At 45.8% G+C, this 15,923-nt stretch overlaps 1 protein-coding gene and 1 pseudogene across 3 annotated transcripts in view; both read left to right on the top strand.

The window, feature by feature from the left end:
* Positions 1–750: 750 nt before the first annotated feature.
* Nod1 (nucleotide binding oligomerization domain containing 1) overlaps positions 751–15,923 on the top strand; it is a 45,147-nt gene continuing 29,974 nt past the window's right edge. For 2 of the 3 annotated variants that reach the window (XM_090332696.1, XM_090332697.1), the window contains exon 1: positions 752–1,024. The gene's annotated coding sequence lies outside the window, so the exon portion shown is untranslated. Of the gene's footprint in view, positions 1,025–15,923 lie in introns of all 3 variants that reach the window. The other variant, XM_090332698.1, reaches the window with a different exon arrangement.
* Positions 9,884–10,592, top strand: LOC150062846 (bax inhibitor 1 pseudogene; annotated as a pseudogene).

A 15,923-nucleotide genomic window follows, 5' to 3' on the forward strand; every position in this document is an offset into this window, starting at 1 on the left:
CCTCAAGGCTAGAACTCTACCACTTGAGCCACAGCACCACTTCCAGCTTTTACTATGTATGTGGTACCGAGGAATGGAACCCATGCACGGCAGGCAAGCATTCTACCACTAGGCCAAACTCCCGGGCCCTTGGTTCTGAATCTTCCCCTTCAGGTTTGTGACAGGTTTGAAGCTGGACTCCAGCTCCCGTGCTTGCAGTTGAACATACTTCGTTGTCTGAGAGCAGGTTTTGAAGAGAACTTTTCTGACTGAATGCACTTTTGCGTGAGAAGTGACTTTTGGGATCAAGCATCTGAAATGTTTAAATAGATTTTTGGTCGGGGGCGCGGGGAGGATGCGCATCTTAAGAGTTCCTCGTACAAGACGTTGCTGTAAACGAAACGCATATGAAGTGCACTTGAGTGGACACGGAAAAGCTTTAGCTTTAGTTTCTTGGAAAACTTTCCGGGTCGGGTCCTGGTCCGGCTTTAGCTAGGGTGTTGGTGGCATTTTCCGGGGGCGGGCCTTGGCTCCGTCCTCGTGTGTCCCCGCGCGTCCCCGAGTGTCCCCTCCGCCATCCCAGCCTGGGCTTCCGCGGTCTCACCCAGCTCGGCTCCATCCGCCCGCCGCCCGCCGCCCGCCGCCCGCCGCCCGCCGCCCGCCGCCCGCCGCCCGCCGCCCGCCGCCCGCCGGGCCTGGGCCTCGCCGGTGGCCCGCATAGCCCCCAGCCACCAGAGGGCGCGGCTGCCCGGGCTGCCCGACCGGTTTCCGGCCCCACCCTCGCCGAGCTGCGGTCGCCGCCGTCCTGCGACCCTTGGGCCACCACGATCCCTGGGCACCCGCACTCCCGGCCACCGCCATCCCCGGCCCAGCTCGATTTCCCCGGCTGCCGCGCTTCCCGAGCCACGGCCCCTCCCGCCACCCCAGGGTCCCCGCGACCCCCGCGACCCCCCAACCCCGAGCCCCTGCGACCCGTGGGCCCCCGCGCTCCCGGCATCACCCGTCCGGCTCCAGCTAGTGCAAGTCCTACAAACTTGGCTGCCAAGTAAGTCCTGGGGTTCCCGCAGGGCGGACTGTGTCCCGGGCGCCGCCGGCCCGTGCTGGTTCGGGGCGGGAGATCGGCGTCGGGGGCCCGGGCTGCGCTTGTTCGGGGGTGGGGGAGGCAGTGGACGGGCCGGGAGCCCCTGGTTCGAGAACCGGGGCTCGGCACTCAATCCCGCCCGCAACTCGAGTCACTCTGGAGCAACCTCTGAAACTATGACAGTGGCCGTGCTCTAGACCGTGTCCCCCCCCCCCCCCGCCTCCCTCGCTCCCCAGGGTGGGACCCCGGCTTTTGCGTTTTCGAAGTCCTCGGGTTGACTTCAGTGAGCAGCCTCCTCCCTCCGGCTCCCAGGGACAGAGGATCCCCTTGGGCTCTAGGGACCACACAACAGGGAGGGAAGACAGTGGAGGCAGAGTCGCCGACACTCCTCATACACACAGTGATTCTGATTGTGCCTGGGGGGGGAAGAAGTGACACATCAGGAAGCCCTTTGCCCTGCATTTTGTTGGCATTTTTGTGAAAGGCATGGATTGTGGACATTTGAAATACTTCTTGGGAAGCTGGTAAACCCTTGGCAACTTCAGCCCTTGGTTTTTAGAGTGAAGCCTGAAGCTGGGCCTGTCCCTCCTCAGTGCTTCCTAAGTCACCAGTGAAGGTCATGGGACAATAGCCACATCAGATTCCCAGTCCCCCACCTGGGAGCAGGTTGTTGTAATCCAGGCTAGCCGGGTCATTCCACTAGTGACTAGAAAGGCAGATTTGAAATCCACAGCAGAGGTAGAAGAGATCCTTTTTCAAAGGAAAAAGGAATAGAAGCATAATGTTAAGCTTTGAACCCAAAGCCTGGGCTCCAATTGGATTCTATCACTTCTGAGCTATGTGGCTATGGACAGGTTATTTGACATCGCTAAGGCTATTTTCTTACCTACAAAGCAGGGATTGAGAGCTCTGTCCTGAGGGAGATGATGTATGCCAAGTGCCTGGCAGTCCAGGTGGCGTGCACACTGTCAGTGGTAGTTGTTGGATACGGTGCTGGTGATCTGTGCCCCACAGATTGTTTCATTTAGTAGAGCACTCCAAGCCCATTCTTCCACCGTACTCAGGAGAAGCTTCTGATTTCTTCCTGTTGGGTCTTTGAGTCTGTTAAAGGCTGCTTTGAGGCTTCTAACTCTACCACAGCTACTAAGGTGGCTTATTAATGACTCTAGGACACATTTTACATCAAGAGATAGGAATGAATTTCTTGACAAAATAGAGCTTTTGTCTTTGAGATCTTCTCTATCCACTATCACATACATAAAATTATGGCTTCCAAGAAAAGTGGGCTTTGACAGAGATGAGGAGAATGGATGTGGGACCTGCATGGCTTTCCTTCTGAGGGCAGCTTCAGATCACAAGCATGCTGTTTCTGTTTTGCTCCTGGCTTTTGGCCAGTGACCAAGAAAAGACAGGAATCTGGGGATAGAGAAGCCAAGTCCTACAACTGCTGATGCCCCATGTCCCGGCAGGACTTTCCCCTGCTGTGTGTGTTGGGACAATGGCTTTGATAGAAATGGCAGGGGCATTGTTTAGACATCAGGGTATAGATAGAAAAGTAATGAAGGTATGAAAATCAAATTAATTTTTTTGTTATTTAAAGGTGATACATAGAAGGGTTACAGGTACATAATCAGTTAATAAGTACATTTCTTTTTTTTTAAATTTCTTTTTTTATTTTTTGCCAGTCATGGGGACTGAACTCAGGGCCTGAGCACTATGCTTGGGCTTTCTCAAGGCTAGAACTCTACCACTTGAGCCACAACACCACTTCCAGCTTTTTTCTATGTATGTGGTACCAAGGAATCAAACCTGGGTCTTCCTGTAGGCAAGCACTCTTACCACTAGGCCAAATTCTTGGCCGAATACATTTCTTTTTGAACAATGTCACTCCTTCCCTTGCTCTCTCCCAGTTTTTACCTCCCATCCCCAACCACAAGTTGTATAGTTCATTTTCAGCATAGTGTCTATTGAGTATCATGGTTTGCTTCTTGACCACCCTTTCTGTGTGTGCCGTCCCATCATACTCCCCCAAACAGATAAACTTACAAACAAGACAAAAGGCACAGAAAACAGAAACAGCAGCAAATAAAAACACCCTACTGTTTCTATTTCTTGGAGTTCATTTTGATAAATATTTGTATATTATATGCCCATAGCTATTGAGCCTCTGTGATGCTTAAAAATATCCTCCTTTGGTTTCACTGTGTGAATGTCTAGAGACCTGCATAATATGTCATGTCTAACCCTTCTATATTTCGTTCTTTTTTTTTTTTTGCCAGTCTTGGGCTTGTGCTCAGGGCCTGAGCACTGTCCTTGGGCTATCACAAGGGTAGAGCTCTACCACTTGAGCCACAGCACCATTTCCTGCTTTTTTCTATGTATGTGGTACCGAGGAATCGAGCCCTGGTCTTTGTGCATGCGAGGCAAGCACTCTACCTATTAGGCCTGGCCCCTATCCCTTCTATATTTCTTTTGGGGGATTTTAAGCAAGATGGAATTAGAAAAGCTAAGATTTGTGCCTGTCTTGATTTTTGCCATAGTGAGCTGTTCTCTGTGATATTCTGGGGAAAGGCATGTCATGTTCTACAAAGGCCTTCTTTTGGTCATCCATATGGTGTGGATATGTCTCTAGGAAAACATTTTGGCACACTGAATGCCCATCAAGGGCAAATGTTTCAAACTTGACCTTGTGGAAAGAAGTGAGTGGTTGCTGCCAGATTTTACCAGGCTGGGCAAAGTATAATGCCCTGACTTGGATTCTGATTTAAACTTGAGTTCTACCTGGAACTACCACACACCAAACGGTGGGCAGAGATCACAATGCATAGTGGGCATAGCAAGCTCAGTTGCTGCCACCACCACTACCACCACCATGACTGCCATCCTCTTCACCTTCTTGCCAGTCTTGGGACCCAGGAAGCCAGTGGCATGCTGTCTTCTTCTGGCCCTCTGAAGGGAAGCTGTTCCTGCCAGAGGTGTCTTTAGAGACAACAGGGCAGTTTTGTGTCATGGTTTATTAAAGTCAATAGTCCACTCTCTAGGAAACTCTCATGTGAGAACTTGTTTTGCTGAGAAGTAATTTCCTCTAAGCCACAGAAATCTGTGCAGTGCCTTTTTTTTTGGTCTTTTATAGCTTTTTTTTCCCCCTAGAACTGAGTTCCGAATCAGGGCCTTGCACTTGCCAGGCAAGGACTCTTCCACTGAGCTAAATTCCCAACTCCTAAGCCACAGAAATCTGTAGCATAAAGGCTAACAAATATGACCCTTGGTGATAGCTGTGACCCTAGGTTAGCACCAGGTTTTGGTAGATTAATATTTTAATAAAACATGAAATGTCTCCCCAGCAGATGTTTGTTTCTGTATGTGATAACCACCACAGAAGTTAGTATCAGGACTGTAAAGAGGTAGTCATGTATGAATATTTCCAGAGCCATGTGTGGTGGAGCAGGGCAGTAGTGGGAGAACTATAAGCAGGTGATGATTTCATGGGGAAAAGATTTATGATATTCTAATATCCAAAAGATTAATGCTCAGAAACTTTTGTGTTTTATTCTCACACCTTCTTGATTGCTCTTACTCCTGGAGAACAAACTTCTTTGGAAGGAACTGGGCATAAAGCCAGGCTTTTCTTTGTGGCTACCGTAACTCCTAACAGTGCAGGACTGATGGCCCTGCTATTATTAGCAGGGAATTTCCTGACTCCATATCATTAGGCCAGTCTCTTCAACAGAACATGGCATCCGGCATGCTGGTGATTTCAAGTGGAGAGAGAAGATCTGTAACAAATGCCAGACAGGCATGTGTTGCATATACGAAAGGTTGGGTTGTAGAGTCAGAGCAGAGATCATACCCTTACTTTGTACCTTAACTAACTATGGCTTTGCCAAGGTCTTCAACCTCTCCAATTGTATCTTCCTGTATAAAGTAGTTGTAATGATTCTTTCCTTACTGAGTGTTCTGAGTACTTAAACTAATTAGTCTGAGTGGAGTGCTGAGTAGCCCCCTGGTACCCAGTAGGTGATTACCATGATAATAGCCATGTTCACTACTTTGGTAGCTTGGTGGCTCTCTCTCCTGGTGTAATTTGGAGGAGGTACTTAGCCCTTCTGAGGCCAAACCTTGGATCTGTAAAATGGGGATCATGATCCATCCAGAAGGCTTAGGGTGAAGAAATGAAATAATGGTGTCTGACAAGGTAAACCCTAGATTATAATAACACACACACATAGACATAGTATGCCAATAGATGTATGCAGAGTCTGGGCTTTTTTTCTTTTCCTGTCCTGTCCTGTTTTTTTTTTTTTAAAGCTCCTTGAATCGTCTGTGCAATAGTTATAATCTCTCCCATTTAATGATGAGCTAGCTATGGCTCTGAGAGGTTAAATAGTTATGCTGAGGATTTAATGGGGAGCTCTTGACCCCCCTGCCCCAGCTGCCTATGGAGTGCCCTCTTCTCTCAGATCACTCTGCCCCACTCCTACAGTGTGCCTGCTCTGTGCCAGGGGCAGGAAGCCTTCTGCACACCAGCAAGTGGTGTGAGGTTCTTGAAATTATTTGGTCTGGTCTTGCCAGGCAACTCTAAGTATGATTTGGCCTTCAGGAAATCTAAGCACTTTTTTCAAGGTGAAATGTGATAACTGTAGGCCTTCACATGATTTTTATAAATGTCCTAATGGCTCTTAGTGGGAGAAAGATTCACACTCCTGTGCAGAGCCATGTTCCTGGACATCCAGAGAATAGCCCGCTGAGGAAGTGGAAGGGGGGAGGGCAGATTTCTTTCTGCCCTCCAGATGACGTTTAAACCTCAGCCATTTCTTGGGCTGACTTAATATCATGAAAAACATAAAACATGAAAAAACAGATACCCCTGATAGCAGTACTGACTAACCATGTTGGAGTAGACTAGATGTTTGAGGTGCTCTGAGGTCATTGCCTGGGTATAGTAAAGCTCACCCTGTCCTGGCCTGTGTGGGGATGTTTGGGAGCACGGAAACCAGGCCCAGACATCTAAGGATGGGGTTTAGGCAGACAGTGGCACTATTCTCTCATCAGTACAGTGGCTGACTTTAAGTACACCCCTTTTGGGAGATTCCTTGCTCATCTTCACCCATATTTTGTTCCTCTTCTACAGATCTTCCCAGAGGCCTATGTCAGTGGACCTGGGCCAGATACAAAGAAAATGAATTCTCAGTTGATGAGTTGTGGATGTTCTATATGTTTTCTAAGGAGGTGGCAATTTGTTGTGATGCAGCCAGCAAGCTGGGAAGAAAAATCTGTTTGCAACCCTTGGTTCCTCTTGGCTCTTTGGAGCTTCTTCAGCACATTAATTCAGTGAATGTGCTCAGAAGGGAGGCAGCAGTATATGGAACAGTGTCAGCTTCAGGCCAACTGATTGGCAGCTAGTGGAGTGGGCCTCTGGAGCAAACTACTATAGATGGAGGCTTGTACAGCAGATTTACTTCTCACAGTCTGGAAGCCTAAAATGTGAGGTCCACAGGTTGATGGCCTGTTATTCTGTTCTCTTGCAGCAGCCAGACAGCAGACATCTCTCTGGTGTTTCCGTCTATATGGCCACTGGTCCCACAGGTTTCATCTTCAGGATCTCATGTAAACTTGGCGAGACTCCTCCAGACACTATGGATTAGGGACTCAGCATGTGAGCTCTGAGGGGATATAGACACAGCCCACCACAGGGATGGGCATGCAGGCATACAAGAAAGTGCATGATTGTAAACTGTAGTAACAAGAGCATCAGCAAACAGCAGATCACAGCCTATGGGGATCAGGGAAGCCTGGAGACACCTGTCTAGAAGAGTCTTCTCAGGTAACACTGGAGATGCACAAAACCTGGAGTTGGGGTGCTATAAGCATGGTAGAGCACCTGTTTAGCAGGCAGGAAAGCCAGCATGCAGATCCTAATATTGTAAAAATAAATACAGAAATATGTATGTTTGAAGACCAGAGATGAGGGAGGAGGAGCCAGAATGTGAGTAGTGAGAGGTGAAGCTGCTCTGGTGAGGCTGGGCCAGGAAGACACAGAGAAGACAGGCACAACAATGTAATCTCAGGTCAACCTGATGCAGGGTTTTAGCTAAAATGCAACAGGAAGCCATTGGAGAGCTTCTCCTGAGTTTCCCTACTAGTTTATTAGGAAAAGGCAAATAACAGCATTGTCTTTAGTTTGCTGTTGATATTGAATAATTTGTAAAGAAATTTATTTCTTGGAATTTGGGAACCAAGAGGTTCAAGGTGAAGGAGCCACATCTGGTAAGGGCCTACTTTCTAATGGAGAAAGAGGAGAGGGGCTCAAAAGGGACACTTGTTTCATTTTTGTTTTTAAAATTAACAGATTCATTCTTGTGATAATTCACCCAGTCTCTTGATAACCCCAATTGTTGGTCAATTTTCCATTGCAGGTGGCAAAACACCCAAAATAATTCCATTTAGAAGGAAGATTACAGAGGTAGTGGGCTAGGGAAGATGATTGAAGGCAATGCAAAATGTTGGGGCCCCAATTTCCTCTTCAAGGATAGACCCTCTAAAGGTGTTTCCACCTCCAGTGGTGCTACAGGCTGCAACAAAGATATAGCTTTTGGGCTTCTACAATTCAACCTTTACTAACTCTGATTCATTAATCCTGTAATCTGTGAATGGATTAAACCAACAGGAGTTGTACCTGCAACTCAGGACCCAGTCTTTTTTTTTTTTTTTTTTTGTCGGTTGGGTGCTGTCCCTGAGCAATTCAGCTCAAGGCTACCACTCTGCCCGTTGAGCCACAGAGCCACCACTTCTAGGACCCAGTCTTCTCCCAAAGACTCCTACCTCCAAATCCCATTAACACGTGGGATTAAATTTTCCACGTATCTGAAGAACATATATTCAACCCGTAGGATCTCTTACTTGGCAAGTTTTAGAAACACCATGTTAAAGTGTGGAACAATTTTGTTTGTTCTGAGACTCAGAACAAAGTCAAAGAGGGCAAGACTGGGATTGGGAGCTAGCTGTGGCCTGCCTCCTGTACCTGCATGCAGCCTGCCCTGCCTGTTCAGGCACTGCCTGGGACAGATGAGTGTGAGTGGATAGGGTTCACCCAGCTGCCTGGCACCCTTCGTCAGCAGCGTCAATGGATGATATCTGGGAGTTCAAGTCCATCCTGGCTCTTGGAAACCTGAACAAGAGATGCTCCAAGAATGGGAGAATTGGGGATGTGGGGCGGGGGTCAGAATCTGCAGTTTCAGGATGCTTGGAAAGGGTTAAGTAAGGAAAGGGAAGGCTGCCCTGAAGTCCCCAAAGGGGACATTTCTACCCTGTTCACCTTTGAAAATCTCACTGCATTTATTGGCAGTTATTTTGCCTTTGGTTTTGTTTTTGCAGTGCTGAAGAATCAAACTTAAGGCCTCCTGCATGCTAAGTGTGCACTTTACTATTGAGCTACACCCCCTCCTTCCAGTGTTTGAAAAGACAAGTGTTTTATAGCTTTCTATGGTCACAGGAAAAGCCTCTAGTGTATGGGCCAGTTCCTAATGGTGGCAGCTGGCTTGCTTCCCCACATCTGCAGGGACTCTATCCTCTATCATGGCTGATTGGGCAGATCTCCAGTGTAAGTCAGGACCTTGCTCAGTGAAGCTGGGAGAACAGTCTAGCCCATGCTGTGCCTTCTCTGAGAGTAGGACCCAGACTTCATGCTTTTGTCATTTTCTGAGTGTTGTTTCACCCCTTAGGATCAATGCACAGAAGCACTGTGGTGTCCTTTGGCTGAGCTCTGTGACAGATTTGTTCCTTAAATGCTGCTGGCTGTGTACATGTGCTCAGTTGGGGCAAGTTGAGCCCTAACAGAAGCCCTCTGGTCAGCAGTCAGCATTCAGTTTATTAATTAACCACCAAGTTCAAGCTCAAGCTTCTGTGGTGACTCATTTATTTTGTTCTTGTGAAATGCCTTTCATTTGAGAGTCCTGGATAGTTTCTAATTAGACCTAAATGTCCCTCAGCTTCCAGATCTGCTCCTCCTTCTATCTTCTACACAAGCCTTAGTCCCTGTGCAGAGTATCAGGACCTGGGTTCTAATCCTGGGCTGTGTTGTAAGCTGTTGACTCTGCTTAGAATCTTTTCTTTCACTGGTTCCTCAGAGATGAACATTAAGTACAATGGTTTGGGACTTTTGCTCTTTGAAGCCTGGAAAACACCAGTCAACTATATCTTATGAGCCTTGTAAGGATGGTTACCAAGCACTAGGTGATTCACCATGAGAGATTATGCAGACAAAGCTCTGGAAATGGAGAACTGGGCTCTGGTTAATGTTCTGAAGACAGCAGCTAATGCAAAAAGTGTACAGTAATAGGAAATGCTACCAGGCAAACCTGAACTTGTCCACTAATAAACTCAGCAGGTGCTTGTCCCTAAGTAAGTCTGAATTATGGAAATGCACATCACTCAGTGATCTGAGCACCTGTTCCAAGCAGAGCCATTCTTTCCCGTGTTGATCTCACCTCCCCTAAATGTCAGGTGTATTGACAGCAGATGATACGATAGCTTTTAGTTAGATGCTGGGCCTGAAAGACGGCCAGATGCAGTCCTTTCCTAGGCTACATCTTTCAATCACTGTCCGTGTTCTAGCACACAACACTCCTGCCATGGTTTGTGCATTTCACAGGTAAAAGAAGGTAAGTCACACAGCCAAGTGACCAGAGATAGTGGGTTAAAAATATTATTAGCTATGGGGTTAAAAAAGTTATTAGTGAAAGCACATCCGGTGTTGGAAGAGTTGGGTAGGAGGCTCCTGAGGCGTATTAAGAGAGGACATTGTGTCACACCGACTCTGGAACCATGAACGTACTTGATCGTAAGATCAACTTGGATGCACTCTTAAATTCTCCCACATAACTCCCTTGACACAGCAGCACCTGAAGAAGGTCTATGGCAGTTTTCCCCTCTGTATGTCTGTGGCAATTGCAGGGGCCTATGTCTATGTGGTCACTCATTTCATCCAGGCTGGCCTGCTCTCTGCCTTGGGCTCTCTGGGGTTGATGACTTGGCTGATGGCAACACCTCAGAGCTGTGAAACTGAGCAGAAAAGACTGGGACTTCTTGCTGGATTTGCTTTCCTCACAGGAGTTAGCCTGGGCCCTGCTCTGGAGTTGTGCATTGCTATTAATCCCAGTATCCTTCTCACTGCTTTCATGGGCACCTCGACATCTTCCCCTGCTTCTCCCTGAGCACACTCTATGCAAGGCACAGGAGCTACCTCTTTTTAGGAGGTATTTTGATGTCAGCCATGAGCCTGATGCTATTGTCTTCCCTGGGGAACCTTTTCTTTGGATCTGTTTGGCTTTTCCAGGCAAACCTGTATATGGGACTGGTGGTCATGTGTGGCTTTATCCTTTTTGATACTCAGTTCATTATTGTAAAGGCTGAAAATGGAGATAAGGATTACATCTGGCACTGTGTTGATCTTTTCTTAGATTTTGCTACTCTCTTCCAAAAACTCATGATGATCTTGGCTATGAATGAGAAGGACAAAAAGAAAGAGAAGTGAGATGACCATCCAGCCTTTCCCAGTTTGATCTCTTCCTTTCCCCCTCATTTCCTCTTTGCATTCATCACAGGTGGTGTGTTCTATGATAATGAAAAGCATCAGAAAGAAAAAGTTATTACCATCCCATAGTACAAGATGGGTTTTGTTGTGACATTTCTACAGGAGCAGACAACATATCCAGATCAACTGCACCCCTCTGCCACTCTTCCCATCTCTTTCTCCTTGAAATAATTTTGGCAGGTTTCATCCTGTTTTTTTTTTAAAATTAATTTTATTGTCAAGGTGATGCACAGAGGGTTACAGTTGCATACATAAGTACATTTCTTGTCAAACATTGTTACCACCTCCCTTGTTTTTTCCCACTTTCTCTTTCAATCCTTCTGTTTTCATACATGTAAATAAACTGTCAACCATAGTCATCCTCAGTCTTCCTTAACCCCCCATTCTCCTTCCCATTCATACCTGTTTTACTTTCCTATCATTCATTTTTTAGAGTGTATAAATTGTACCCTGGTGTTTCAGATGTTTGTATCTTATGCTTTGCTCAAAATAGCCCTCTCTATTGATTTCTCTCCTCCCCTGCCCCATGGATCAGCAACTTTCACTGAGTTTCCTTATGTCTGCTTCATACCTCAGCTTTAGGATCTAGCTCATCATTAGTTACTATGAAAGAGGATAATCAATTTAGAAAGAGAGTGGTAAGGCTAAAGGTGCCATAGGAATTCCAGTGGTCAGCGATGGGTTTGTGGAGGGACAGAACAGTAGGGTTCTGCATGCTTGCTAAGCACTCTACCACTAGGCCAAACTCCCCGTCTCTGCATTCACCTTTTTTGATAGGTGTGAGGCCCTTCTGGGAGGTGAGGAGACTAAAGGCTAAGGGCCTTCTCCAGCCAGAAGCAAAGAAAAGCAGTTGTCTCCTTGCCAGGAGGCCTAGGTTCTCATTTTCATTAGACAAGTCTGCCCTGCTGAGGGGCCTGACTGGAAGTAGTGGGGAGAATCCATTCCAGTCCAAAAGTCTCAGCCCCAGTGGAGTGGTCCTCAGTACTCTCTAGATGTACTCTTGGCTTGGGAACAGAGGCTGCTTCTTGGAAGGCCAGCACTGGGAAAGGATATGTGTGCATCATTCCAGACCCGCCCTAAGTGCTTACGTGGGCTCTGTCTGCATTCCTTTCTTTGTGGGCAGGGTGGCAGTGCCTCTGTCTGGAGTTCAAATTATATGATGTTTCTCCTGACAGAAGAGAGCAGGGAGTGAGCAGGAGGGAAAGAAAAGAGAGAGAAGAGATGAAGAGGGGCTAACTTTTATCTGCTTTGAAATTCTGAGGGAATGCCTTTGCACTTCAAGTATGTGAGTGCCTGTGTTGCTCTAAAGGTCTAGCGTGCCTTTGGCTTCTCTCCCTGTCGAAGGCTGGGAGGGCTGCTGGGGAGACAACTGTCTAAAGAAATGATCCACAAGCTGGGCATGGTGGCTTACATCTGTAATCCCAGCCACTCAGGAGATTGAGATCTGAGGTTCTCGGTTCAAAGCCAGCCCAGGCACTAAAAAGTTCATGAGACTCTTATCTCCAATTAATCACCAGAAAACAGGAAGTGGCACTGTGGCTCAAAGATATGAATGTCTTTAGTGAGCCATAAAACCACACAGCTCTATGAACCTAGGAAGCTTCTATAAACTTTAAAATGTAAATGAGAGGGCTAGGAGCATGACCTCATGGTAGAGTGCTTGCCTAGCATGTATAAAACCCTGGGTTCGATTCCTTAGTACCACATACACAGAAAGAGCTGGGAATGGTGTTGTGGCTCAAGTGGCTGAGTGCTAGCATTGAGCTGAAGAGCTCAGGGACAGCGCCTAGGCCCAGAGTTCAAGTCCCATGACCAAAAAAAAAGCTGAGTTTCAATGGCTCACACTGTAACGCATTAATAGGGATTTCATTTTTACATTCCCACATGTGGTGTTCTGTATTTGTGGGGAGATATTTTTTCCAGTCCTGGGGCTTGAACTCAGGGCCTGGGCACTATCCTTGAGCTTTTTCAAGGCTGCTCTGTCACAGCACCACTTAGAGTTTTTTCCGTATATGTGGTACTGAGAAATTGAACCCAGGGCTTCACATATAATAGGCAAGCACTCTAGGTCACACTTCCGGCCCCTGTGGGGAGATTTTTTTTTTTTAACTTTCAATTCCTTGTTTCAAACCAGGCTGTGAGTTTATATGTTATATAATAAATCTGTTCCGTCCCACCTACAAACCACATTGACTTCACTATTTCACCAAACCAGGAGGAAATTTTCATTCATTGACAAGGACTTAGTCTTGGCTCTCATCCAAATATGTATGGCTTTAGAAAAACAGAATTTAGGGGGCCGGGAGCTTGGCCTAGTGGTTAAAGTGCTTGCCTAGCATGCATGAAGACCCGGGTTCGATTCCTCGGTACCACATACATAGATAAAAGCCAGAAATGGTGCTGAGGCTCAAGTGGTAGAGCTCTAGCCTTGAGAAAGTCCAAGGACAGTGCTCAGGCCCTGAGCTCAAGCCCAGGACTGGCAAAAAAAAAAAAAAAAAAAAAAAGAAAAACAGAATTTAGTTTAATTGGTGCTGTTTTCTTTCTTTCTTTTTTTTGTAAAATTGTCTTAGTTTATAATTAAGACAAAAAAACAAATTCATTAGGGCAAATAATAGTACAGTGATTTAGATATTCTTATTCAATTCAGACAGTTGTTAGTTTGTTTATGGTTGATTCATCAGTACATATTTCCTACATACCTCATTGGTTCAGGAACTCATCAAAGATAAATACACACATACACATCCCTTCCTTTATAGCTCATATGGTTATTTGTTAGAAACATAAAAAAACAAATTAATAAATGTCATGTTATTAATGTTACATCATGTGTTATATATCATATGTTAGAGTACACAATGGAGAATATAGTGTGTAGAGAGTACACAGAGTATATAATAACACATACTTACAGTATATTGTATTATGCTATATAAATTATATGTATGCCTACAGTATATGGAAAATGAAGTATTATTAGAGGAGGATGATAACTGTTAGGTTTGACTGGAAGAAATGACTTCTTCCCTTGGCTCTTTCCCCCTGTACCCTGGAAATCCCCGCCCAGCACCTGTAACCCTGGTAACTGGCATGCCTGGGGGCAGTGGGAGGTCCCCACTGAGGTATTTCCCCATCCTCTGAGATCACATCCACTTCTACTGTGGCATACCCCTCCCCCTATATAATCTCTCACTTTTCGCCCTAAGCCCTCTTGCTTGCCTGACTCCAGCTTGGGTGGCAGGAGTCTGCTCTTTCCTCATGCAATAAACCCTCTTCTCCTGAACTGTGTGGCATTTCCTTTCGGCAGACCTTACAATAACAATATTGAATTTAACTTTCCTTTTCATTAAAATTATCTTTTTTATTAAAGAATTTATTAACATTTATTTTTACATCATATTTCAAATGATGTGTTTAACAAACACATCAAGAAGGGAATCTCTATATACAATCACTGGCACTTAGATTTTAGAATATAATTAAAATTAGACTGAGGGTTTGTATGTCATAGATACATATTAATCTATGTAATAAAACATTATGTCTATAGAGTCATAACTTTTTATGTCTAGTTGTGTTTATATTTCCAGTACCATGTCTATAGCATTGAGTATGCAAATATTGAGTCCTTGCTCTTGTACTGTTTGGATCTAATAGCCACATATTAAGGATACCATGCGCCTTTTGTTCCTTTGGTCTTGACTTGTCTCACTCAACATGATTCTCTCTAGATTCATCCACTTCCCTGCAAATGCCATTATTTTATTTTGTCTGTTGGCTAAGTAGAATTCCATTGCATGCATATATATATATATATATATATATATATATACACACAAACACACACACACACACACACACATATGTATCTCACATTTTCTGTATCCATTCGTCTGCAGTAGGGCATCTTGGTGCTGTTTTCTTTCAAGGTCAATGGAACCTCTGAGTTAAGAGTTAATTTCTTGGGCTGAAAATGTGGCTTAGTGGTAGAGTGCTTGTCTAGCATACATGAAACCCTGGATTTGATTTCCTCAATACTAAATAAACAGAAAAAGCTGGAAGTGATGCTATGCCTTTTATGGTAGAGTGCTAGCCTTGAACAAAAAGCAGCTCAGGGATAGTGCCCAGGCCCTGAGTTCAAACCACAGGACTGGTTAAAAAAAAAAAAAAAGCAAGTTAGAGTTTCTTAACGGTGTGATTGTGAGATGCACCTTTGCCACAGCAGTGTCTACTCTATAGGAACTGGAGCTGGAGAGTGAAGGACGCTGACACTGCAGACAGCAAGGCCTTGCAGTCTGCAGTGTTCCTACTCGCCTGGGAACCCTAACTGGTCCTGGACAGCTCTCTTATGGTCTTGGCTTCCTCATGTACTGAGTGCTTTTCTTGTCTAAAATGTTTGTTCCAGTCAAATTGTTGGGCAAGTCTGTGTCACAGTGACAGATAATTCATAAGTCGTGGCAGCACAGTCTGCCATGGCTTAATTTTTGCTCTCATTCAGTGTCCATAGTGAGTTGGCAAGAGGTTCTGTTCATTGTGATTACTTAGAGTCCTTGCTGGTGGATCAATCCCTGTTTTGTTTGGTTCCTGAAGAAAAAGAGGGGCACATTCTGATGAAGGCAGACTGATACTGCTCTTCCAGGCCCACTGGGTCATTTTTCCTCCGCTTCCACCAGGAGGGCACTCTGGACATTGGGAGAGAAATGGGCCATCGCGTTCACAGCATACTTGCTCAAGGAAGGATGGGAATGCCCACAAGATGATCACCTGGTCAGCATGGAAAACCATGCATCCATGGTCTGTCTGTCTTTCTTTCCTTTCTTCCTTTCTTCCTTTCCTTCCTCCTCTCTCTCTCTCTCTCTCTCTCTCTCTCTCTCTCTCTCTCTCTCTCTTTCTTTCTTTCTTGTGGGTCATGGGGCTTGAACTTGGCCTTGATGCTGTCCCTGAGCTCTTCAGCTCAAGGCTGAACCCTACCCTTGAGCCAAGCCCCAGTTCCTGTTTTCTAGAGGTTAATTGGGGAGAAGAGTCTCAGGTCCTTTTGTGCCCAGGTTGGCTTTGAACCTTAATCCTCAGATCTCAGCCTCCTGAGTAGCCACCTCAGGCATGAGCCACCTCGCCCAACTAATGTGTGGTTTTCTATGCATGTAAAACCATGGCCTCTTCCTATGGTTTCCAGGGTTCTTGGGCAGCAGGCTGATTGGGGGCTCACATCCCAAGAAAAGAGTATGAGGCTAGGTCAAATGTGGATGGTGAGCTGGATTCCAAAGCTGGCTG

Source organism: Megascapheus bottae, chromosome 5 (assembly GCF_031878675.1).
Source record: "Megascapheus bottae isolate mThoBot1 chromosome 5, mThoBot2.hap1, whole genome shotgun sequence".
In the NCBI taxonomy this organism is placed as follows: Eukaryota; Metazoa; Chordata; class Mammalia; order Rodentia; family Geomyidae; genus Megascapheus; species Megascapheus bottae.